We start from the raw sequence: 25,572 nt of genomic DNA on the forward strand, positions 1-25,572 counted from the left end.
GTAAATGTGAAATGTTTTCTAGTTCTCGAGCTATTAAATGTTTATTTAATACACTTTTTTTTGGCAAATTGAACTTTAGAAGCATTATATGGAACCCTTGGTATGGAATTTACATTGATCGATTAACGAGCATCCAAATAATTTTTTTAGATTTCTTTCTTTTAAAACCCGCTTCAGTTCATATCAAAATGTCAATTCAATTTGAGAGCATTTTGGCGTGATTTCACTTCTCGACAGACGTTTGATAACTGATGTTTTGTTTTTATATAAAGTAATTAATAGTCAGCTAAACACTCTTCCTATTTTGTCACTTTTTTAATTTAACATTCCTTAGGTCCACATCAGATCAAGCGATTTATTCTTTATTCCATTCAGGAAAACAAATTATGGTCAGAACTCTCCATTATGTAGAATAATAAAAAGTTATAATTTGCACTGCCGTTCATTAGACGTATTTAACATGTCACTTAATACAGTTAAAAATACTTTAAAGCGAAATATTGTCATTGAAAGTTTATTAGAAATGTAGCCTTAAAAAAAATACTTTTTTTTAAGTCTTTTATATTCAAATTGTTTTGATTTATGTACTTAACTATTTAGTCTTTTTGGGCTTGTAGCCTGTTGTATCCCTATATGGTCACCAAATAAATAAATAAATAAATAAAATTTTATCATGTATCATAATATTTTATTAAGTTTGTGCTTCCTTAGTGTAAATTGTAATATAGTATCAAATAAAATCAAAATCAAAAGTAATTTATTTGCCATAAAGAGTCAATACATTCCTAGAAACAAAATAAAGATCGTATATTTAATATTTTAACGGGAGACGGATGATGGACGGTCCAGAGAATTTTTGATAATGTTCTCAAAACCAAAAACAAGAGTAAAACAAAAATGTATGTACATATGTACATGTTGCGAGCCTATAGTTGAGTCTACAGGAGTATTCATTTCACATGCTTTTAAAACTATTTAATGTAAAATATTTTATTGTATTTAGATAAATTAATGTTTCTAGTTCCATAAGCAGTGTGTGGTAGTATGATGTAACTCGTTGTTTCTTTGGTTTTCTAGTTGCCTTGTCCTAAAGAATCCAAAAGGCAGAAACACGTGTCGGCAAAGAGGACAATATCCTTCAGCTTGCTGATGTAATCTCGCGTAACTTTTGATAAAGTCAATCCGAATATGAATAAAATTTGTGAGCCTCAAAGTCTCAAACTTAAGCGAAACTTTGAAAAGATTAATCCTACCATAAATCGTCTAATTGGCCGGGCAAACATTTAGTCGTCACCTCAGCGCCCTTTGAACTGCAAGAACCCTTTTTGACGAGGTTTAATGTTATCATCGGATTTAGCTTTGAACTGCGCGACCGTCCCGGTTAAAATGGAGCTCTTTTACCGACGATGATGGTGATGGAACGAATCAAAGCCCTTTCCGACCTTTTGTGTTTCAGCGATAATTAGTGGAAATCTGATCGCAGTGAAACCGTGTTCACAATGAAATGGCGGCGTGGGCTTTTCGGCTCGCTTTTGATCTAATGCGAGCTTGTCGTTTTTGATGCTAACTAACAATTCAGGTAGGAAATATCACATACCGTTTCAATTAAAGTTAGTAATTAAAATTATAGAGCATTATATTACTTTTACTATTAACTGAGGCCTACATTTCGGTAATTTCTGTATATAATTCAACTTATAATAATCAGTTATACAGAGCATAATGCCTGAGCATAAAGTTCTTAACAAAGTCTTTATCGTTGTTAAATGCTGATCGCATTTTGACAAGTCACCATTATTTAATACTGCTAACTGATATCATTTATTTATATGTTAGATTAAAATGATCATGACTCAGCCCTGCATTTATCAAAAATTATATATTTTCTCTGTATAATTAATATTGCTTAGCTTTTACATTTTTAAATTTCAAAGTTTTTTAATTTTTACTCTCTGGAATAATATAAAAATTAGGTTAAACACTTGAAAAAGAATTTTCTTTCCTAGTGAATAAAAACAAAATAATATGGGTTTTTGAGTTTCAGATATTGCATGTCCTTATTTCAGGCACCTTAAATTAAGCTATTTTCTTCGTTTTTGATGGATTTCAGTGGTTTTTTCAATTCTAGTATACTTAGGAATTTTTTCAGGAATTCTCTTAAAAAATCACTTGATTCAAAGAACAAAAATCATCATTTTCATGAGAGGAAAACGATTGTTTTTGTACAGGAGCTGCTGTCATAAAAACTCTAACATCTCATCCTTTAAGATTTCGATTTTAAGTATTTTTTCGATTCGAGTATAGGAATTCTTCCAAAAATTCCCCAAACTCACCTGATATGAAAAACAAAAATAATAATTTTCGTTAGAGAAAATGATTGTATTTATAACAAGACCTCCTGTCATAAGAACTCTATGATTTTATCGTTAAATGCGTCGATTTTAATTAATTTTTTTCATTCTAGTATAGGAATTTTTCCAGGATTTCCACACATAATTAAAAGAATAAAAGTTATAATTTTCGTAAGAGAGAAATAATTGTATTTATTTACAGGAGCTTCTACCATAAAAGCTATACGATTTTATCATGCATGGATTTAAATAAGTTTTTCTATTCTTGTGTAAGAACTCTACAGGAATTTCACAAATTAAAAAGCACTAAGTTCATAGGATGGAAATCATAATTTTCATGTGAGAAAAACATTTGTGTTTAGTACAGGAGCTTTTGTTGTAAAAATATTATGATGTCATTCTCTAATGCATATATTTTAATAATTTATTCGACTCTAGTATAGGAATTTTACAAATCAAATATCACTTGATTCAAAGAACAAAAATCGTATTTTTTCTTAAAAGGAAATGATTTTGTTTAGTACAGGACCTTCTGTCATAAAAACAGTATGATCTTATCCTCTAATGCATGAATTTTAATATGTTTTTCGATTTGAGTATGAGAATTCTTTCAGAAATTCCACAAATCAAAAATTTGAATTAGAAACCGAAGAATCAAAATTGATCCTGGAAGAATTGCTCATTTTCCTAGTTAATGAAGATAGGATTTCAGTGTTCTTTTTCTTAAGCAATTAAAAGAAATAAAAATGATATTTGCCTATTTTAGGTTTTTAGATAATTGAAGCTATTTTCCTTATTTCTGGAAATATGTAAAAATGAGTTAATATTCCTGAAAAAATCACTTTTTTTCCCACTTCATAATTTCTTTGATGTGATAAATATGTAAATAATATTTGATATTTCTGGAAAACATCTGTAAAGGTGTTATTATCATATATTATCCAAGCAACAAAAATTATGTAGAGGAGACCGGGGTATATTGCAACACGGGGTAAGTTGAAACAGTAGCCGAATTTTAAGTCGGCGCTACTCGGCAAACCTCGTATTGTGTATACAAGCAGGCCTTGGTGACTGGACTGGCGTCTAGCCCCGGGTATGCAACTATTGATCCTGACGCTAATTTTATTGTTGACGGACGGTGGACAGTCATTTTTTTATGTTTTTACGTAGAAAATAGTTAAAATTATTTGTTTTTCTTAGTTATGCTTATTTTTAAAAATAATTAAAAAAAAAAATTTAAAAAAAAATAAATATTAAATAAATAGAACAAAGTTGAAAATATCTCATTTATTGATAAAAAAAAGTCGGGCATCAAGATTTGCACTCTTCATGTCCTTGACAAGAAAATCTGCAAATAAATTAAATTTCAATGCGTTAAGTAAAAAACAATTTTTGGTAATTTTTGTTTGTTATAGCGTTTTTCGCCAATTTTAGAGAGTGTTTACACTCGAGTTTATAAAATACTTTTGTAAAGGAATTTTTTTATATCTCTAATATTGGAAAAAACCCGTATAACAAAAAATATTACAGATTTTTATTTTAAAAAATCTTACCTGCTTTATTAAAGAGGAATTAAGTGTAGTGCTGTTTCATTTGACGCTGTCTCAAGTCTCACTTTTCTATTTTTGGGCTTAGGCTTTTTTCGTGTTGAGAAAAATCGTTGCTTCCTGATATTTTTAATGTGTGGTTCCTGTGGTTTTTTGTTTTTAGCTCTTGGAATGCATTTGCTGTTTTTCAGGCCTCTTAACGTGTGCTTGATTGGAACTAGTGCTTTTTCTATAGCATCAAGCTCTTCATTTTCATCTGATGTAGTAAAAGAAACAACGTGTTGCAGTTCTTCCAATAAACTTGCGTTTTTTCGTTTTTTAGATTCAAAGGATGTAGTTTTTAACTTTGTGCTTGTTGACAGTTCCGGTAAATGCGCTTTTGCTTCTAATGTATGCAGTTCCTCTTCTATTGTCTCTCTTCCACTATGATTAGATTACTCTCGCCGACATCTTTATCTACTGATACATTAAAACAACGTCAAATCAAATTTATTCTTGCATTTATAGCTAAAAAACTGAGCCCCTAGTCAAAATAATAATAGGTAAATCCCAACTACCTAATCCAATAGAAACCCAATTAAAATAATACAAACATTACTTTCACCATTAATATTAAGCCACACACATTTAAAGACCTATGTTTTTTTATTTAAAATGTATACCTATTTTTTTCCTAATTGTCGTCATTTAAGGATATGAAGCATAATGCTATACAAAAAAAATCATGTTTATGTCGCATAAAATATTATTAATAAATTGATGGAAAATAATCATAAAAATTACTTACGAAGTTCTTGAGGATGCTCCAGTGAGTCAGTTACACATTGAGAAATATATCTGATCAGAAGATGAATATGTTTGCACATGTTGTATTTAACTGACGAGTCAAGACAAGAACAGCAAAACTGATGGATGCAAGTTTTACGTTCATTGCACAGTAGTTGGCATTTACAATCTCGTTGAACCTTCTGGATAACATATAATTCTGCTGTTGTTTCTGAGGCAATGTTCCATCCATTTTCACACTCGACTACTAAATCTTCCTTCAATTTTAAACTTTGTTTGTGCCTGGACCGGATTATTTGCAGCTTACTGGACAGCTTCCCGTTGTTAAGAACTATTACCCTGTCAATGCATTTGTCTCTTACAAATCGCATTATTGCGTTGATTGCCTTGTCCAATCGGTTGACTTTCTTCCCTTTTAAATAATTATATTTTAGTGTTTTGTGCATACGTTCTAAGTGCATGTTTGTATTTAAACCCGCACCAAGTCAGTGGCAATATGCCCAACATACTACACAGCACATGTAATACTTATTAAAATAGTTGGCAAATTCCATTGTATCAGGATCTTCAAGTAACATAGTATATAACTTGTTAGTTAAAATATTAAAAGTTGTGACATCCCTTTCTTCTAAGACAGCTCTTAAATTCTTATAAATAAAAGCCTAAAAATTAAAACAATGTTAATAATGTTATGATTTTTCAAGTTTGGCAAAACATACTTGCTTTTCTTTGGTGTTGATATTTGATAAATTCTTACGCCACGCCTGGTCATCGTGCCATGAACAGTATAATCTAAAATTAATGGTACTATTAAATAGTGACACAACTCGTGACACAATTATAATAACTTTTTGGCTTACCTGTATTTTGGTGGAGACATTATTTCAATTCATGCATTGAACAAAGCTTCTGCCATATCTGACATGAAGACATTTGGGCAAAGTGCAGTACCGAGGCGAGATTTTACAAAGTGAAAACATATTTTTAACTTGTTTATCAGACCTATTTGACACAAGAAAACTGCAAGGAAATCTCTGACGAATATCATCAACAACAAGGAGAGTTATAAGTTCGAAGTCATAGTTATTCATCCCATGAGTTCCATCTATACAGATGCAATCGGTCCCATAAATTTTAAGCATTTCACATTGTGCAGCAGTCATGATAATCAAAACAAAATCCTCATTTTTTAACATTGGCCATTCTTCACTTTCAGAACCTTGGGGCTTATAAAACAGAACTGAGCACAAATTGAAACAGGCTTCTATGTTATATAGATCTTTCTTTGTGAGCAGATGCAGACGTTTTAGTTCTGAGTCAGTGATTGAATCTCTTAAATTTCGTCTAAAATATCTTCAAATGGGACTTTAGAAGAAATTTTTACTGCTAAATTCTCTCTTTCTGTTTTAGACAAATTCAAGTCCGATGCCGATGTCATTCTGATGTCCCACATGTTTGTCCATAATGGTCACTTCACAAGTGCCATTATTAAACTTTTTTATTTTTATGCTTGCTGGGCAGAGGGCATTTACTTCCTAGTATCTTTAAGTGCCGAATATTTTTGCCTTCTGGAACATATCTTCCTGAACGATGGCATATAAAACTTGCAGCTACATGTGATTTAAAACATTTCTGATAGTTAACCACATATTTACAGTTTGTGTCATTTTCAAAGGTAAGCTTCCAAGTAATAAATTCTTCCTCACTTTGAAACGTTAATTTTTTATGTTCAATAGGAATGTTATGAAAGTCTCTATAATGTTCTATAACGGTCTTCCTATCAGCACAAAAGTCACTGCACAAAGCACACTGATTTGCATTGGTAGTGGTCGAGGTATTGGGGTGTGTAATATCGGGAGCTGAAGTGTTATTTGAGTGTTATTGTGCCTCTATGTGTTCTGATGTGGAATTTTAAATTTCTTAAATGCGTAAAACGTTTTTTACACTGGTCATAAGCAAAATTATAATGTTTATTTTGTCGTATTTGCAGGGAAGCTAGATAGAGACATGCTTTCTTAGATTGCTAATGTTACTGTATTTCTTGCTGCACTGTACACTCACTCGTATGTTGCCCCTCCATTTTTTTTATTGTCTTAAATGCACTATAATTGCACAGAATAAACGATCACAGATCGTTTATTCTATGATAATAGCAAATAAATTAATAAAAGGTGGATTTATACAGACAAATAAAAGTAAAAATAAACATAAAAGTTAAAATTTGCCCAACTTGAAAGGTATTTCCGGTATTTCTTATTTTATATTATCCACTACATTTAGCTTTTAGTTTTATTTAATTTAGTTGTATAATTTCACCCAAAATGAATAAAGTTTTACAATACTAACGAAAAAACGACACTTTAAAACAACCCACAACTTGCCGAACAGTATTCTAACCTAACTAACTTATGACTAACTTCACCAAGCGCATGTCAAAAAAGAAGGATCAATAGTTGCATACCCGGGGCTAGACGCCAGTGGCCTTGGTGCCTCTTAGTCAACCACCAACTTTCGAAGAGTGCGTACGTTCCGTTTGAAATTTAAGTGTAGTTTAGGAAAATTGTGACGTCAAAGTAAAATTTGAAGGTAGGAATATAATTTGAATATCTTTTTGCATGTATTCCCATTTGTTCAACTTAAGTTGGAGTTCTGTTTGTTAGGGTATATAGCTGCACTTTTACAGTGTTGCCGATTATTACAGCTTTTAGTTTTTTGAAATAAAATAAAATAGTGGACACATGTCTGCTGGGGTAAGCTGAAACACTTAGCTCGGGGCAAATTGTAACGTGTTACAACTTACCTAAAAAATTGCAACGGTTAAGATAATAGTTTTTTATTGTTTAATTTAAGCATGAGAAACTATAAGAAAAAAACAAGTAGGGGCGAGACATCCAAAAAAGATATGGAGGAAGCTATAACCAGAGTTTTAATAATGAATCCATTCGATCAGTAGCAAAAGATTTTACAATTTGTCATGTAACCTATGTTCAAAAAATTAAAGAGAAAAACAATAATAATAATATTAGACATGTCTCATTAGAAAAAATTGGGTATAGTAAACACAAACAAATATTTACAGATGCCCAAATGAATAAACTTGAGCTTTTTATTAAGCGGTGCGCAAAAATTTATTTTGGTCTCTTTCCAAAAGAGGTAAAGAATTAGCTTATGATTGTGCTATGGCATTTAAAGTTAAAGTGCCTGAGTCATGGTCTAAAAATAAGACAGCGGGCGAAGATTGGCTAACGAATTTTCTTAAAAAACATCCTAATTTATCCATTCGAGTTCCCGAGGCAACCAGGATTAGACGTGTGATAAACTTTAATATGACAAATGTTGATTTGTTAATTGCAACTTGCTAATGTCCGGGACAGATTTCAATTTACTCCATCTGACATATGGAATCTGGATGAAACTGGGCTGACTACAGTTCAAAGGCTAGAAAAAGTTATAGCAGAAAAAGGCACAAAACAATTTAGGGGTATAACATCCAGTGAAAGAGGGGTTCTAGTAACTCTATGCATTGCAGTAAGTGCTATTGGTATTCACGTCCCGCCGATGTTTCTATTTCCTCGAAAGCACTTTCAGGATCACTTTATTTGAGATGGTCCGCCAGGGTGCATTGGAGCTGCAATGGATCAGGTTGGATGACTTTTTTATATTTATTCAACACTTTATTTCACATGTTCGGCCTTTTACCGAAAAAACTATCCTACTACTACTGGATAACCATGAATCTCACGTGGCATATAAAACTGTTAAGTTTGCCAGAGAAAATGGAGTTGTGTTATTATCATTTCCACCTCATTGTTCCCATCGCCTCCAGCCTCTTGACCGGTCAGTTTATGGTCCCTTAAAAAAATATATGACGTCCCAACAAGACTCCTGAATGCGTAATCATCCTGGAAAATCTATGACAATATATGATATTTCAGGACTTGCTCGTGAGGCACTTTCTTTAGCACTTTTACAAAATAACATTACCAAAGGCTTTCAATGTACTGGAATTGAACCATTTAACAGGAAAATTTTTGGGGAAGATGATTTTTTGCCATCCAGTGTAACAGATCGACCGCACGTACAAGAAGACTGTCAACATGAAGAAGTACCACCTTATGTCCCGCCCGTATCTGATGATGGTTGTGCCTTAGGAAATCAAAGTTCTTTACCCACTAATCCTCCGAATGAAGCTCTTCATCTGGCTGGTTTAACACCTGCAATTGAAGACTTGCCTTCTACCTCTCATGCTGTACCATCTAATCACGTTTTCTGTGAAATTACTTTGATGCTGAGTTTTTCTCCAGCTGCAGTGAGACGATTTCCAAAGTCTGCGCCAAAAAAACAAACAACTAGAGGCCGGAAAAAACGAAAGTCTGCTGTTTTAACTGATACGCCCGAACTGGAGGCTTTAAAGTCGGAAACTAAAGCAAAGCTTGTAAAAAAAGGGAAAGCATTGGCGCCAAAGGTTAAAGCAGCCAAAAGAAAGGTTCTTCAGTCTTCTGACGATGAATCTGATGAAGACGATACAATTTGCATTGTTTGCTGCGAGAAATTTTCTAATAGCAAACCAGGAAAAGGATGGATTCAATGCAAAACATGTAAGCAGTGGGCACACGATCTCGGATTCTATATAATAATAATAATAAATGTCTTCTTTATTCAGCATAAAAATACATGTTTTCTTAACTACTAAATAAGTAATGGCGAGATCTAGCTTAAAGCTACTCTATCTAACCATATTAATAAGCACAAATGCAAAATTTTATAGAACATAATAGCAGAATAAAAATGTAAAATAATAAATATAATACAATCTGCTATGCGCAATAAATCATAGTAGGTACTTCAATGAAGGACCAGAGATGATTACCTATGTCGGTTTTGAAAAATATTATTTTTAGTTTTTTGTTTAAAGGTTGTTACAGAGAGAAGAGACTTAACTTCAGGTGGTAGTGCATTATAGATTTTTGGAGCATTGTAACTAAATGAGCCCTGGAATTTTGCAGTTTTATGCCCTGGAATAACAAAATTATGCGCGTTTCGTGTGGTTCTGCCGTGAATTTTGGAGTTTGAAATTAATTTATTAGATAAATAAGCTGGTTGTCCGAAAAGCACAACTTTATGGACTAGTGTAGCCATTTGCAGTACAAAGCGTTCATCCAAAGAAAGCCACCCTGATCTGACCAACAGGGGAGTGACATGGTCGCATTTACTCATACCAAAACTAAACTTGAGGCACGCGTTTTGAATTTTCTGAAGGCTATTCTTTTCACGTTGATACAAGGCAGGCCAAAACAGAACTTGAGCATAACAAACAAATGACAAAATTAATGTATCACAAAGATGTAGTTTAATATCAGCTGTCAAAAACTGTTTGTTCATATAGAGTATTTTTAATTTATAAAAACATGCCCTCAACAAATTCGACACATGCCCCTCAAACCTGAGATCCGTGTCAATCCCTAAATTCTTCTGGTTATTAGAAGGAGGTAAAGGAGATCCATCTATGCTGATCTTCACGGTATCTGGAAGGGGCTTGCCAAAGACAAGGAGTTTGGACTTTGCAGCATTCAATACGAGTCTGTGACTCTTACACAAGCCAGATATGGCTAAAAGATCCAAATTAATAGCATTCACAGCTTCTATGGCCTCCATAAAGTTAAATGAACGATAGATCTGTGTGTCATCAGCGTACTGGTGCGATTCACAAACTCGAAGGAATTTATGAAAGTCACATAGATATAACAAAAAGAGTAAGGGGCCAAGAATACTTCCCTGCGGGACACCCTGATCCAACTGCAAATATTCAGATAGAATAGAATTAATTCTTACCCTTTGACATCTATTTAAAAGATAATTTTTTAGCAGTTTAAGAGCAGAAGTATGTAGCCCAAAATATTGGAGCTTTGCCAATAAAATTAAATGATCCAGTGTGTCAAATGCACGACTAAAGTCCAGCAATACTAAAACTGTTGTTTTTTTCTGATCAAGAGCTTTAAATATATCACCACAAATATGAAGAAGAGCTGTACTGGTACTATGCTTTGCACGAAATATACGTTGCATATATGTCATCACTGTGACACAGACGACGAATAAAATGTTTGTTGGTTCTACAAATGCATATTTTGAACTTTATCTTTATTTGTGTTATGTTTTTTCTTATTACGTTAAAAAGCTATTGATATAAGAAGATTATTGAAATTTTATTGAAATTTTACTTTTGTTTTCTTTTGATAAACTATTACATATTTTTTTAATAAAAATAAATGTTTATTTTGTAGCTATTTTCTTTCTATTTTTTTCCTGTTAAGCAAAATGTTCATATTTATTGCTTTAACTATAATTTAAGCTAGTTTTCTAAAGTAGAAAACGATGTTACATCTTACCCCCAAAATGGTACCTACAACTTACCCCAAGGGCGGGGTAAATTGTACTAAAATCATGTCTGCTTTATTTTTCATACTTTTAAAATAATACTATAGTAAATAAAAAATTAAGTCTCTTATAACATTTACAAAGGTTTGTAGAATATGGTAAAAAAATACGAAATTTTTAAGACAAAAAGTCTTCAACGTGGTGTGAGACTATCTGGGTAGACTATTGATAATACCTATATCCATTTTATTGTTAGTCTTATTTGGTTTTTGCTTACCTGGAAAAATGTGAGTATTAGATCAGCATCTTAGAAAAAGAAATTACCGCCAATCATAATTTCTAATAAAAAGAGAAATATTTACAAAGACTATGACGGGAATTAGTTCTCAGCTGTACGTGAAAAAGTCATATTCATATTACAATAATTATTCAAATACTATCCAAATGTAATCATTAAAACCGATTCAAAGGAAGCTTTTTGAGAGAGCCTATAGAAGTCAAAGGGTTACGCCTTTGTCAAAATGGCAAATGCAAAAAGGTGTAGATTAAACTGATACTTTTGATGCAAAGCGCGTACAGTGAATACACTTAAAAATGGCTGACAAAGGGGATAAGGTCCTGTCCTGTATCTTTGAATCGTATCAAGAAACCTGATTTAAAGGGAATTAAAGGTTAAAGTAACTTGAGTATTCTATTTAAATAAAGCAGTAAATAACAAGACTGTTTTTAAGGCTGGTATTTCCGAAGTAAAAGAGAAATAGGATTAATTAATACTTTTTTTTAATAACTATGGATTTATTGTTTCTGTTAAACAAATATTATATGGCTGTATGTACTAAATATAATTTTTTTCTTCTGCTTCTTTCTCAAAACGAGTTTTATTTAACAGCTTCGAGAAAAGTAAAACTTTAATTAGCTTTATGATGCCGATATCGTTACGTGCTCTATTATATCAAGTCCTTTTCTTATAAATCGTCTGAGTATCATACTGGCATAATTAAAACAACCGCTTTTTTAAATCGCGTAACTTAATGAGAATCTTGATTAGGCCGGTAAGTGCAACTGCCCTTTTTAGCCATCGGTATCTCGTGAATTGAGGATTAAATCGAACAAAATGTGAAAGAAATATTGCACTTAATAAATTTTAAATGACGTGCATACGGGTAGTAAAGTAATATTACAGTTGATGATGTGTGATAATGACTGATGCATTATTAGTGACCTAATTGGTAATATATTAATTAAAAATGTTTTGCGTAGGATTTGGTAGGTTGTGTCAAATAGTTTTTGGGTTATTATTAGCAACTGTGTAAAATATAATTGGCATAATATAATGAATGATATTAAAATATTAATAAAGGAGTTAAAAAGTTAAAATTAATCTACTCTTAATAGCAAGAATATATACGCTCAATATTTGATTTAGTTCAGTCAAACTGTAGGCCGAAAACGTTATGTAAAGGAAAAATGACTGGAGCCTAATTTTGTTAGTTGATGTAAGTGTTAAACCTTCTTAATCTGAAGTTTCGTCATCCTAGAAGTAGAATCCTTTTTACGTGATGATTGGTCGTGAATTGGTGCTATATAATAAAACCTACAACTTTGATCTTAATGTTTCAAATTAAGAGAAAAATCATAGCTGCATTTTACTTCATAGGTCAAAGTCGCATAGCTTGTCAGGAAAAACTCATACAATTTTTGTTCAAATGACAAAGTTGAAGCTCTTAAAAAAACGCGTTTACTGGCGAATAATATGGCTATAAAAAAATTAATTTTATACTCAAAAAAAAAATTAATTGAAAAATTAACCTAAAGTGTGTGGGTTCGGCAAAGATGTCTTCAATATATGAATTATACGCAACGAATTCTAAAAATAAATAAATAAATAAATTCTTATTAAGTAATTTTATTTTTTTAGGCAATTTTTCCAAATCAAAATATGAACAAAAGATGCGTTTTTAAGAAACTTCTTGGTAAGAAAAAAAAGTTAGAAAAAAAACTTCTAAAGATTTAAGTTGCATTACTTACATTATTAATGCATACCTACATTTAACATCTGGCCATATTGTGTGTACATTTTATGAAAGATAATTGAATTGGTAACACCCATGTTAAATAAATTCTTTGGATAGGAAATCACCCTTAATCACTTGTCTATATATATAAAAGAGTTTGTCCTGACTGACTGACTGACTCATCATCGCAGAGCCCAAACTAAATAGCTAGAAACGTGAAATTTTTCCAACGGGTTCCTTTTATAATGTAGGTACCGGATAAGAACGGATTTTTCGAAATTCCACCGATAAGGGGTATAAAATGGGAAAATTGTTGCCCGTGACCTCGAGAACTAAGGGGGCGTGGCTTCGGAGTTTGAACGGAGACTGCCCGCACCAACGAGTCGCAGGCATCAACTTAAGAAAAAAAAATTAACTGCAACAATATTTTTTTATAATGTAATAATAATAATAATAATAATAAATCGTCTTTTATTAATCATGCATATACATTACACAGATTTAAATGTTTTATAGGTATATACATATAAGATTAAGGTTAAAGAATACAAATGGCGAAGTTTAGCCTTAGGCTACTCTTACACTTAACCATCCCTATTCTAAATTAAAAAAAGAAGTGAAAAGTAAACATAATTCATAATGACACCAAGTATTTTGTAAATTTAACAAATAAGTTTTAAACTGAGACCTAAAGCCGTTTAAACTAATATCTCTTAAATAGGGATCTAAGGAGTTATATAAAGATACTGCATTATAGGCAAAACCTCTTTGAAAGAGTGCTGAATGATGTTGTGGCATAGTAAAGTGATTTCCATAACGAAGTTCACGGTTATGAATAAATGTTCGAAATACTAACTTTTCCCTCAAATATACAGGAATATTTGATATTAACAACCTCATTAGAAAAGTAGCAAAATGATGCTTTACCACACCCGACATATTTAACCAATTTAATTGTTTAAATTCTGCTGAGACATGATCATATCTCCTCAGACCAAATATGAAGCGACAACAGTTATTTTGCACAACTTGCAATCTATTTTTTGTCACTAAATCTAAACAGGGGTAGTACACTATATTACAATAATAAAAAATTGGCAAAACCAGAGATTCACAGAGTTTTTTCCTAATATTAAAGTCTAAGATATATCTGTTGGCATAGAGAACTTTCATTTTTACATAACTTTTTTAAAGTAACTTATTCACATGATCTCTGAACCTTAAATCAGTATCAATGATAAGCCCTAAGTTCTTCGCATTTTTAGAAAATCCCAAAGTTGTGTCGCCCAGTTTCAGGTGCAACCTACCCTCTAGCAGTTTTCTTCGCTTTTCTGAACAAAAGAGAAGTACCTCTGTTTTTTCAGGATTTATCTTTAAGTTATGTTCTCTTGAGTAATCATTGATGGATTTTAGATCGTCATTGAGAGATGCTTCAGCTTCTGCTGGTTTATTGGGGTCAAAATAATGCAAAACCTGTTTATCATCTGCATATGACTGTGAATCTGAATTTTTGATTACCTGGAAAATGTCAAAAATGTATATTAGAAACAAAAGTGGTCCAATTATAGATCCTTGTGGTACACCAGATATCACAGTCTCAGCAGAAGAAAACTTGTTACCAATTTGTACGCGCTGTTGTCTATCTGTCAGGTAGCACCTGAAAAAGGAGACAGAGCATTCGTCAAAGCCCAGATATTTTAGTTTAGCACACAGTAAATCATGGTCTATCAGATCAAAAGATTTAGAGTAGTCCAGGGAGACTAGGACAACCGCAATATTTTTGTCTAATGCCCTTATTATGTTGTCAGTTAAGTTCAGAAGAGCAGTAGTAGTACTATGTCCAGACCTAAAGCCTGACTGATGAACTGGGAGCAAATTATTAAGATTTAGGTAATTTAATACTTGTGTGTGAACAGTTCTTTCAAGAATTTTAGATAGGACAGGCAACAGGCTTATGGGACGAAGTTCATTCACAGCAGTTACTTTTCTGGTCTTAGGAACAGGAAGAATTATGGACTTTTTCCAGTCCTCTGGAAAATACCCAGCTTCTAGGCAAGAATTAACAATATGTGTCAAATGAGGTAGGATAGCAGGAAGGCTAAGCTTTATCATAAAAAGTGTCAAATTGTCATGACCAGAAGCATTGGACTTAATGGAATAAATATTTTTTTTCACTGAACTGGAATCTATCATATTAAATTGAAAGTGCAAGTTGTTCTTAAGTTTATTTGTGTTATAGAAATGTATTTTTTGGTCACATTTATTTGATTTTTTAAATACACTCAAAAAGTAGTCATTTGCACTATCAGGATTAACAGAGTCAAGTGGAAATTCACTATTAGAAGTTTTTGAGCTTACATTTACATTCATATTTTTAAGATTTTTCCAGAGTAACTTACTATTTTTTTGTTGTTCCAAAAAACTTAAATAGCCCTTTTTTTCCCTTCGAATAGAAGCAAGTGCAAAGTTTCGATCCCGCTTATAAGCTTCAAAATCAGCTAATGACTTTGATTTTTTATATTTTAAGTTAGCCTTATCACGTTCCTTTAATATGGCCTCTAGAGCTGGTGTAAGCCAAGGTGCTGGGGGTTTATTAACGCGGACGGTCTTTATTGGTACATGTTTGTCAAATAATTTTATAAGGTTCTGTGTCAGAAATTGTACTTTGTCATCTATATTTGGAAAATAATATATGTTATCCCAGGGTATTTGTAAAAGCTCTGTATTAAAAAGGTTTTCATTAAAATGTTTGTAACTGCGGAATGATATTATTTTCTGGACTCTTTTAAGATTTGGTAAGCGTATATTACAAAATGCCAACTTATGGTCACTTATCCCGATAGCAGAGATGGTGCCAACATCCATAATAGCATCTGCATCACTAAAAAATATAGGATCTAGTAATGTTGACACTCTATCAGTGACCCTTGTAGCCTCATCAATGGTCTGAGTGAAACCAAAAACATCAAATATGTCGGATATTGGATTATTGCTGTTAAAAAAAATAATATTTAAATCCCCTAGAACCGTTACATAGTCGGAGGTTGATATTATTTCTGGTAGAATATTGTCGAGTGCATTTGCACAAGCCCCAATATTATTCATAGTACGATATATGACCCCAGCAGTAATAGAGACCCTGTTAATATTAATTTTTAGCCACATATTTTCAAAACCATCTATATCTGTACCTATATTAAGGTTAAGAATCTCACCCTTTAAGTGAGATTTAACAAAAAATCCTACCCCCCCACCTCGGCCAGTAGACCTATCTTTGCGATAAAAATTGTAACCAGTTATAGAAATCACATTTGACGAGACGTTATTAGTTAACCAAGTTTCTGTCACTGCGATAATGTCATAATCATTACCTATTACCAAATCCACAAACTCCTGAAATCCCGTAAAAATCGACCTTAAGTTTAAATGTGCCATTTTAAGAATGGCAGACATATTGCTATTAATATTATTCATATTGAAATAGATTTATACACAGTCAGATAAATAGTCAACCTTCTTATTATATAAGCTAATTATTCTCAATAGGCAAGGACATTCTCGACTTAAGGCTTCATGACTAACATCTAAGTTTTCATTTGGCTTTTTAGATTTTATACAATTTATACATTTTTTTTCATTAGACCTACATTCTTTATAAGAGTGATTGCCAGAGCATCTTGAGCAGATTTGTTGTGATTTACAATCCTTACCATAGTGATTAAAGCCCATGCAATTAAAACATTGTAGGACACTTACGTGATTAAAAACACGACACCTAGACCACCCTAGTTTGACCCTTTCTTGACTTAATAATTTGTTATGAGTAATTGAATCGACTTCAAGGATAAGATTTATATTTTTAAAATTATTTACCGATTCAGAGTCTTCTAAACCTACATCATCCTTGTTAATATTTACTATTTTCATTTTTGGTTTTTTCAAAGATGGTACCTCCACAGTGTATTTTTGTCCTAACTGTTTTTCCAATTGTGTACGAAGATCCTTAATCTGGTTTTTATCCGAACAGCCTATTACAACACCACCTCCCTTAATTTGCCTAAACTTCGAAACTTCAATTTTAGAAGGATCTACGTTTTGCCTAATCTCCTTTTTGGTTAAAATGCCATCCTGCTCATCAACAGGCTTTATTAGAACAACAGATTCTGGTTTTCCTCTCCTTACCACGTCAGAAAAGGTCCCCTTGCTCTCGTTCTGCGTATTTTGAAGCTTCTTCTCTAACATCTCTATTTTTTGTAATAATTCCTTATTATTTGTTTCCAGACAACACTTCATTTCTACATAATCGAGTTTTGCAACCATCACAAGCAAAAATTTCAATTTGCGAGCTGTTTTTTTTACAAACATCGCATTCCATAATTAGTCAGTTTTATCCGACAAGCCGGCAATACCGCAACCAACCTTGTAAGCAGGTTGCCTTGATATTCGCTATACTGCGCAATGTTTACGTTTCTCACATGCGGACCCGAGAAAGGAATTTAAATAGTTCTAAAGTTATGTGTCTAGAAAATCACAGACTTTTTCCACTAATTTATGGACTAGTTTCTAGGTAATATAAATTACCAGGTTTGAACAGTTTTTATTGCCTTAATCTGCATAAAAACACTAAATTTTTGAGGAGCAAAAACAACGTAATATTCTCGTCACTTTGGCGACGTTGCCAACGAGTACGAACCCGTAGAACCCGTACGAAATGTAGGCCCCGGATACGAACGAACTTTTTGAAATTCCACCGATAAGGGGTGTTAGCGATATGATAAATATCGCATAGCGGCCTAAAACTGATTAATAAATACGATTGAAAAAGTGCCTCTGTATTATTTATATTTTGGTAGACATAACAACAAGGCGGGTCCATGCGAGACTGATACCCGAGAGGTGACTCGACTCAGTCTTACCGCTCGCTCTGCATCTAACGAATCATTTTTAAGATTATTTGTATCTTGGTTTTATAATAATTATATTATATTAATCGCGCCCGTTGACCTCAAGAAAAACGGCGTGGCAATGATGGGTTGCATGTACTATCAATGAGGCGAGGCTTCGGATTTTATTTTTGTGTATTGTGGGTTGTATTTACTATTATTGGAGGCCTTCTTCGACTTTTCTTTTATTTTCACGCGAGCAAAAAATGTTTTGTTATTAAACATTTGTGAGAAAAATTTTATAATAAAAGTCTATTTCTTTTTAAATTCTCTATCACGTATTAAAATTAATGATGTTTGAACTGGACCACCCTGATAATAAAAATTATTTCTCAAGTCCTCGTTTAGTTGGAGCATCCGAGCACTTGCTTTTTTTATCACGATGCAAGGTTTTCGAGTAAAGAAATAAAAACTGATGCAAGAAGATCTGCATTTCTCAAAGAAAAATATAACTGGAGATAAGGTGCATCTTATTCATCACCCTAAGACACAAACTGCTAATTCACTATGGAAAACAATTGATTTATTTATGAATTTTATCCGTTGAAAGAGTGCACGAAATCATAAGCGGTTGAATATCAGAATGGCTATTGGTATAATTTTACAAAAACCGTCTGAGTTGTGAAGAATTCCTAGATATCTTACATATGTAACATAATCTTCAGCTTGAAAATTAAAAGTTAAGTACTATTAAGACCGAAATGTGAAACATCTTATATAAAAATGATGGATCATTGGAACTTTACTGAAAGCTTCCAGAGGTCAAAGGAGTTAAAAAAAGCCAATAATATATCCTTGTTCTATGGATTCCATGTCCTTGAGTAAGCTGTAAAGCGTAAATAAATTCTGAGATACTAAAATGAAGCAGAAGTTTACATAAGGATACTAATTTTTGGAGCCTTACCTAGAGTTATCAAAGGCAAAGGAACAGTCAAACTTAAGTTTCACGTCTGTAGACTAGATGTAAAAGCGTTAGCTTATCTTTTTCTTTTCTTAATAAAATGAAGCATTTCTCTGCAGAATATCCAAATTTCTTTAAGGAAATTTTAGCTAGAACTGATAATCGTGCTGAGAACTGATATTCGGATGAGATCCTAAAAAACAATCTTGCAAACTCAAACTTTACTCTTTAAAAATGACTAACTAATGAATGCATTTTGTCCATTGGAGGTACTGACAGAAATCAGAAGTTGACATAAGAATGCTAATGTATTTCTACAGCCTTACACAGAGTTATTAGAGGCGCAGGATTTAGAAATGTCAATAAGTTACGTTAAATTCAGCACAAAGGCGTTAGCTTCTCTTCATAAAATAAAGTATTTCTTCATAGAATATCCAGTTTTCTTGAAGTAAATTAAAAAAAAAAAACTCTTAAAAAACGACTAAATAATAACTGAGTTTTGTCTATTTGAGGTACTGATAGGAATGAGAGGTTGGCATAAGGATCCTGATGTACTTCTAGAGCCTCACCCCGAGTTAGAGGAGGCCAAAGAACTTCATCATCTTGATTTCATGTATTAGACTAGGTGTAAAAAGGTTGGTCTTATCTTAGCCTTTTCTGAAGAAAATTAAGAACTTCCTTGCAGAATACACATGGTTTTTATTTCTTTTAAAACGTGCATCGAAAACCTGCAGCGTACAAAAAAAGACAGAGAATCAAATTTTTTTGTATTTTTTGTATTTCGAAACTAAAGCGTTATTCGATATACGCTTATCACGAAAATTATGGCTTATTTTGAATATAGAATGAATAGCTTAGACACTGTAATTTGGTGTACATACTTGATTATTTTACTTAATGTTTGTGTGGTTTTTTGATTAAATTGATAAACACACCAATCTTTAATGCAGGTAAGGTTTTATTGACAAATATGTGCCATATTCCTTACAAACAAAAAATTCTTTTTCAAAAAAAAAGTTAGTAGGTGTAGTTGCTTTAACTACAAAAAAAAAATGGTGGCCTAGATTACATTACTTACGCGTAATCTATAGCTATTTCTATATATATTTCTAATATATTTTGTATTATCTGCAGAAAACTGTGTTATCTGCAAATCGCAGAGCGTTGTTTTTCATGCCAAATCCAAACGCATCCAATTTATTTTTAAAATCATGTAATGTATGCCTACATTTAATTCTAAAAACTTGCATAATAAAGAATATCATCATATAACGCTTAACTAAGCTGGTAATTTTTATTATTATTTTTTTACTTTAATATAATAACCCATTGTTTATTATTGTAAACGACCATGTTTGATTAGTGCACATATGGTGACTAATATCATAGATCTTAGATAACCCTTAATATGATAATTTTAGTGGGACCACTCCTCCGACATAATTTAAATACAAAAAAGCTTTAAAAAGGAATACGTATGTGAACGTATCATTTCATATTTTTTACACAAATACAAGTTTTTTTTATTATAAAAAATAAATCTTTTAAACGAATAATTTACAGCAACATACAGTAAATACATGGGAAGATCTCGACATATGTTCACACACCCTCAATCAACTCGCAATCAAAAGAAAAAAACCACCAACCAAGGATGGGATTTCTCATTTTCCCTCCCATATCCATTGTGTGTTTCTACCGTAATAAAAAACGGTAATGCAATTGTTCCAGCCTTATAATATACGTGTACCGGATCACATTTACCGCTAATTATATAAGAAGACAATATGTTAAGCATACACACATGTTTTCACGGATTTTTTGCAGGAAAATCTTAAAGCTTGATTGTTTCTTTTGTTGTCGTGAAATTATATGCTATAATTTACCGTGTAGGGGCTTTTGCTTTGGGGAAGGATAAAACACTTACGAATGTTTGCTTGTTAAAGGAGTTTTTGCCTTCGTATGAGGCATTTTGGCGTAATACTTATATATAAAAAAATATTTAAAAATAGTTAAATCAATGTATTTATTTATTTAATTAACAGACAGAAAGCCAAATATTACAAAGAATGAATTGAATTAAAATATTCGGCATATTCGTCATTTCTCATCTCGATAGTGTCACGTATACAGACTTCTCGAAGGTTTTTGATGGGGTTGGTCATGAACATCTGGTTCGGAAGTTTGGGACTATGGGCCTTGGTAAGACTTTGGTCGAATTTTGTCACAATTTTTTGACTGGTAGCACACTGTTGGTCAGGATAAGTAATTATATTTGTAATGGTATTAAAGTATCTTCAGGCGTGCCTTAAAGTTCGCATTTTGGACCGGTCTTTTTTTACTTGTTCATAAGAGATTTGAGTGATGTAAGTGTTCATTCAAAGCATGTTGTTTTTGCTTTTAAACTGAATAAAGCCATTCACTCATATCTTGATGCTGAGCTATTTCAATTGAATTTAAATACTGTTGCTGAATGGTGTAATAGCAATAGTCTGGAATTGAATGTAAAGAAATGTGTATGTATATCATTTGATCGTTCTAATAAAATTAATAATTATCAATACACAATCAACCATAACGAACTCAAGTCAGTTGATACAGTTACAGATTTAGGTTTTATTTTCGATGTCAAGCTGCTATATTTTTTACCGCACATTTTGGATATTATTAACAGGAGTATTGGTTTTATATTACTCTTTCAAATTACTTTATTACTCTTTAGTACGTTCCTTGCTTGAGTATGCATCTATAATTTGGTCCCCTTATTATGATTGTAACATTGAACGCCTTGAGGCTGTATAAAGAAGATTCTTAAGATCCCTTGCTTATAGAGCTGAAGTTAACATTTTTCATAATTATTACATCGACTATAATACTATCAGTGTCCAATTTAATATCCCTAATCTTGAAGTCAGACTGCATTATTCTGATGCTTTAACGTTTTATAAGATCTTTAATGGTTTATAACTATATGATCTTTAATGTTGTCCTACCGTATTGGAAGCAATTTCTTTTAACAGCTGTCAAAGAAGGATCAACTCTCCTATGTTTCGTTTACCATTTCATTAGGACAACTATGGGTTTTTTTCTCCACTGACTTTGCGTTTTTTCAATGAAAATTGTTTGGATCCAGTTTCCAGCGGCTTACGGTCATTCAAATCAAAAATAAATAATCTTAAGACTTTAACCTACGTTCCTTGGATTGTGTTAAATTTTTAGCCTTGTTGATGATTGTTTTTTCAGAGGTTTCATCTTGGTATATTTTTTTTTGTAATTCTAGTATTATATTTATATTGTTATAATATCTAGTATTTTGTTATATCTATTTTATTTTTGTAAACTGGCCCTGCCGTATATTGAAATAAATAAATAAATAAGTAAATAAATAACAACTCGGTGGTAAGCTTTTATTAGAAAAAGGAGACAAACTAAAATAAGAAACAAACTAAAATCATTTTAAGATAAACATAACATCGCAGAGACAAATTTGTATCAATCACAGAGAAGTTTTTCCTAAAACTGGCAAGTGCATCAAAGAAGTCAACATTAGAGGAGTGCTGGTTCATCAATCGTGCGGTCCTTGGCAGGAACGAGTTAAAGCGGTAGATGGTTCTATGTGCAGAGCTATGAAAGAAAATAAGAAGCTGATATGTCTCCTAGATTTCTTCGGTTTAAGTGTTATTAGATGTAAGACCTTATCGATTTGATAATAGTTAGGTTGATAGAGATCAGTCTCAGGAAGATTTATCCTGTATGCCATATGTCTAAGGCATTTGTGTTGACTATACATATGAACTATATTCCAAGTAAGGACAAGGAAACAATAAAGTAGCCGAATGGAGTCAGTGCTCTGAAAATCTCTACAACATCTCTTAATCAAAGCTAACATTTAAAGTCCCTTTTCAGTAATTTTACAAATTTGGAGTATAAAACTTAAAAGGCTATCAAGTGTGATACCCAGGTTATTGTGAAATCAATATCTCAACACAGACAAATTAAATTTGTCTCCAAGGAATAACTACAGTCTACAAAACTCTCCGATACCTGGAATTGGTGTCTGGGTCTGTCATGCCCCGATCAAGCCGTGGTGACACGAAATTTTACCTCGCACCACTCCAGTTTGACGAGAAATGCTACCAGGCAAGATCTCTGCTCCATCCAGCCAGCGACGTAAAATCAAAAACCCAAAATATCGAAGTCGATTTTAATTTCGTTTTACATAAGTTGATCTTATACAGTTAAGTCAACTGTTTGTGTCTTGTAAAGGAAATGGTGCAAACCTTTTCCGTCCATATCTTTGAATGGGAAAGAGCTGTTTCCTATATTTAATAATTTAAATAAAAGGTAAATTTAGGCTGCAAAATTGAGCGTTGCATTTAAAATCGTTGTAAACTAGCTTTTAAATTGCCTTTTAGTTTAAACCAGATTAATTTGTGGCCGCTTCGTAAGAATATAAGGAGGTGAGTTAAAGTATAGAAATGTGTACAGAAAAAACAAAATTTGTAACATTATCCATGAACATTTGTAATAACTAGTGAGGAGTCTATTACTGAACCGAGGACAAGACTATTGAACATTTTGTGGAAGTGCACAGTGTGGAAGCCCGAAGCAGTGTATTGGATTTTGTTTTTCTGTGTTTTCACATAGAAACAAGGTACCTACCTACCTACCCTAAGTAATTTCAACTTGTGTGTTTTATTTTAAACAATAAAAATTTTAATTATTATTACGCGATTTGTATTAAGGTCAAAGGGTTTTAATTTAATTAATTACTTTTGTCTTGGTGTTTATTTAAATTTAAAATTTATTTTTAATCGAATGCTTGCTTGAATGAGTGTGTTTACTTAGTAGTAAGTTTTAGGTTTTTAGTTCTTTATAGAAAATTAACGTTTTTATATTTAATATAAGATATTTAAAAGAAAATTTGATGGAAATTTTATTTACTAGCCTTATGTCAGTCTTTTTATAGGGTCGTGTTAATAATAAGATATTAGCACAATCTCTTTAAACCTCTACTAAGTTTAATGTTTAAACTCTAGTCACGAAGTTTACATACAGGTAATTTTATGTGTGAAACAGATTTAATGATATTCCTATTGATCTAGTAAGAATGATCAATAATATATCCTAATAAAATCCTACTAAAGGACAATTGGTGATTTTTTTTAGTATAAAATTAATATAAATTCTATGAATTTAGAAATATCTAAATCTATAAAATTATAATTGCAACAACCAGCTAGACTGTTCAAGTCACCCTGCAGCCGAGCAGGATTATTAGGTAATTTTTCATTTACAAGAAAATTGAAGAACAGTGTTGAAATATTGAAAGATGCCATTAGTATAAATTTTAAATAACGAAGGTCCTTAGTGTGACCCTTGTGCGCTAGGGAACAGGGAACAACCTGTGTTGAGAAGTAAGGCACAAAGCCAAACTGCTCATCGATAATTATGTTTGTGACTAAAGAGAGAGAGAGTCATAACATCGCCTATTAAACTTTCGAACAATTTAGGAATGGTGGCCCGCCGTATACTGATAAGTCCGTATTTATAGGTCACTTGGGAATTTTCACCATTTTTATAAATTGGTATTATGCAGCTGGTCTTCCAGGGTAAGGAAAAACTCTGATTAGAAGGATAAATTAAACATAAAGATTGCTGTGGTAATAGAAAGCTGAATTATCTCAAGAAACTGGGGAGAAGACCACCTGTGCCCGGCCCTTTGCTTATATTCAATAGTAACAACTTGGTATAGATATCAGAAATTGAAATAGATAATTCCGTTAAATGTTAAAAACTAGCTCATTGGAAACTAGACAAGCTTGCTCGCTATATATTTTGGAAAAGATCGGCAAATAGGTTAGTTATTTTAGATCCAGAGGACCTAGCACTGCCTATATAGGAAATTTCATTTGGAATGTGAAACTTATTTTTATTAGATCTTACAAACCTCAAAAAATTAATCAAATTGGACCTAAGACAAACCTTAGTGAACTCAACAGCCTCATGATAATATTGCCTGTTTAGTGACTAAGACCTTGCTCTTAAGTTGCAAAATGAAATATATTCTGTATATAATTGAGAATTGATATATCGCTTGCATATCAATTTCTTTTCCATAACTAAAGATTTAAGTTCATTTAAAACTTTCTCAATTTTTAACAGTACAAATTATCGAAGTACATAAGTATATTAAGTGCATTACCTCGTAAATTATATCATCATATCGTTAAGAGACTTATTCAAAACAAATTCATCCCAAACAAAACCAAAGCTAAATGAAACAACATTATAGTCAATTGATCCTCTTAAATAACCTTTACCTACAAGTTTTTTTATATAAAAATATGAGGTAGGAATAAATATAAGGGGTAGAAGATACCTATCCAACGGCAACATAATCCGTTTTTCAGCATTTAAGCATATCTCAAGGAACCTATTAGTATTGGATACCAGATCTAGCTGATAGTCAGCATCATTAACAATTTTACTTTGATTTGATACAAGTTATAAAAGGAGAACATGCCCATCAGAACCGCCAAAATTTTCCCTCACAGGTCTCTGCACAAGGGACATAGTAGTTGTCAAACTGTCTCCACCGATCGTTTCTGCAGTGGTCAAATATTGTAAGGATGGGTTGTGATTCTAATT

General features: G+C 32.2%; 1 long non-coding RNA gene across 1 annotated transcript; it reads left to right on the forward strand.

Annotated features, from left to right (window-relative positions):
* Nucleotides 1-7,116: 7,116 nt before the first annotated feature.
* On the forward strand, nt 7,117-13,541 carry LOC126738569 (uncharacterized). The gene is made up of 2 exons (XR_007661382.1): nt 7,117-7,270; nt 13,329-13,541. It is a non-coding gene; the product is annotated as an uncharacterized LOC126738569 (long non-coding RNA).
* The last annotated feature ends 12,031 nt before the right edge of the window (nt 13,542-25,572 follow it).

The sequence above is a fragment of the Anthonomus grandis genome, chromosome 7, assembly GCF_022605725.1.
Source record: "Anthonomus grandis grandis chromosome 7, icAntGran1.3, whole genome shotgun sequence".
In the NCBI taxonomy this organism is placed as follows: Eukaryota; Metazoa; Arthropoda; class Insecta; order Coleoptera; family Curculionidae; genus Anthonomus; species Anthonomus grandis.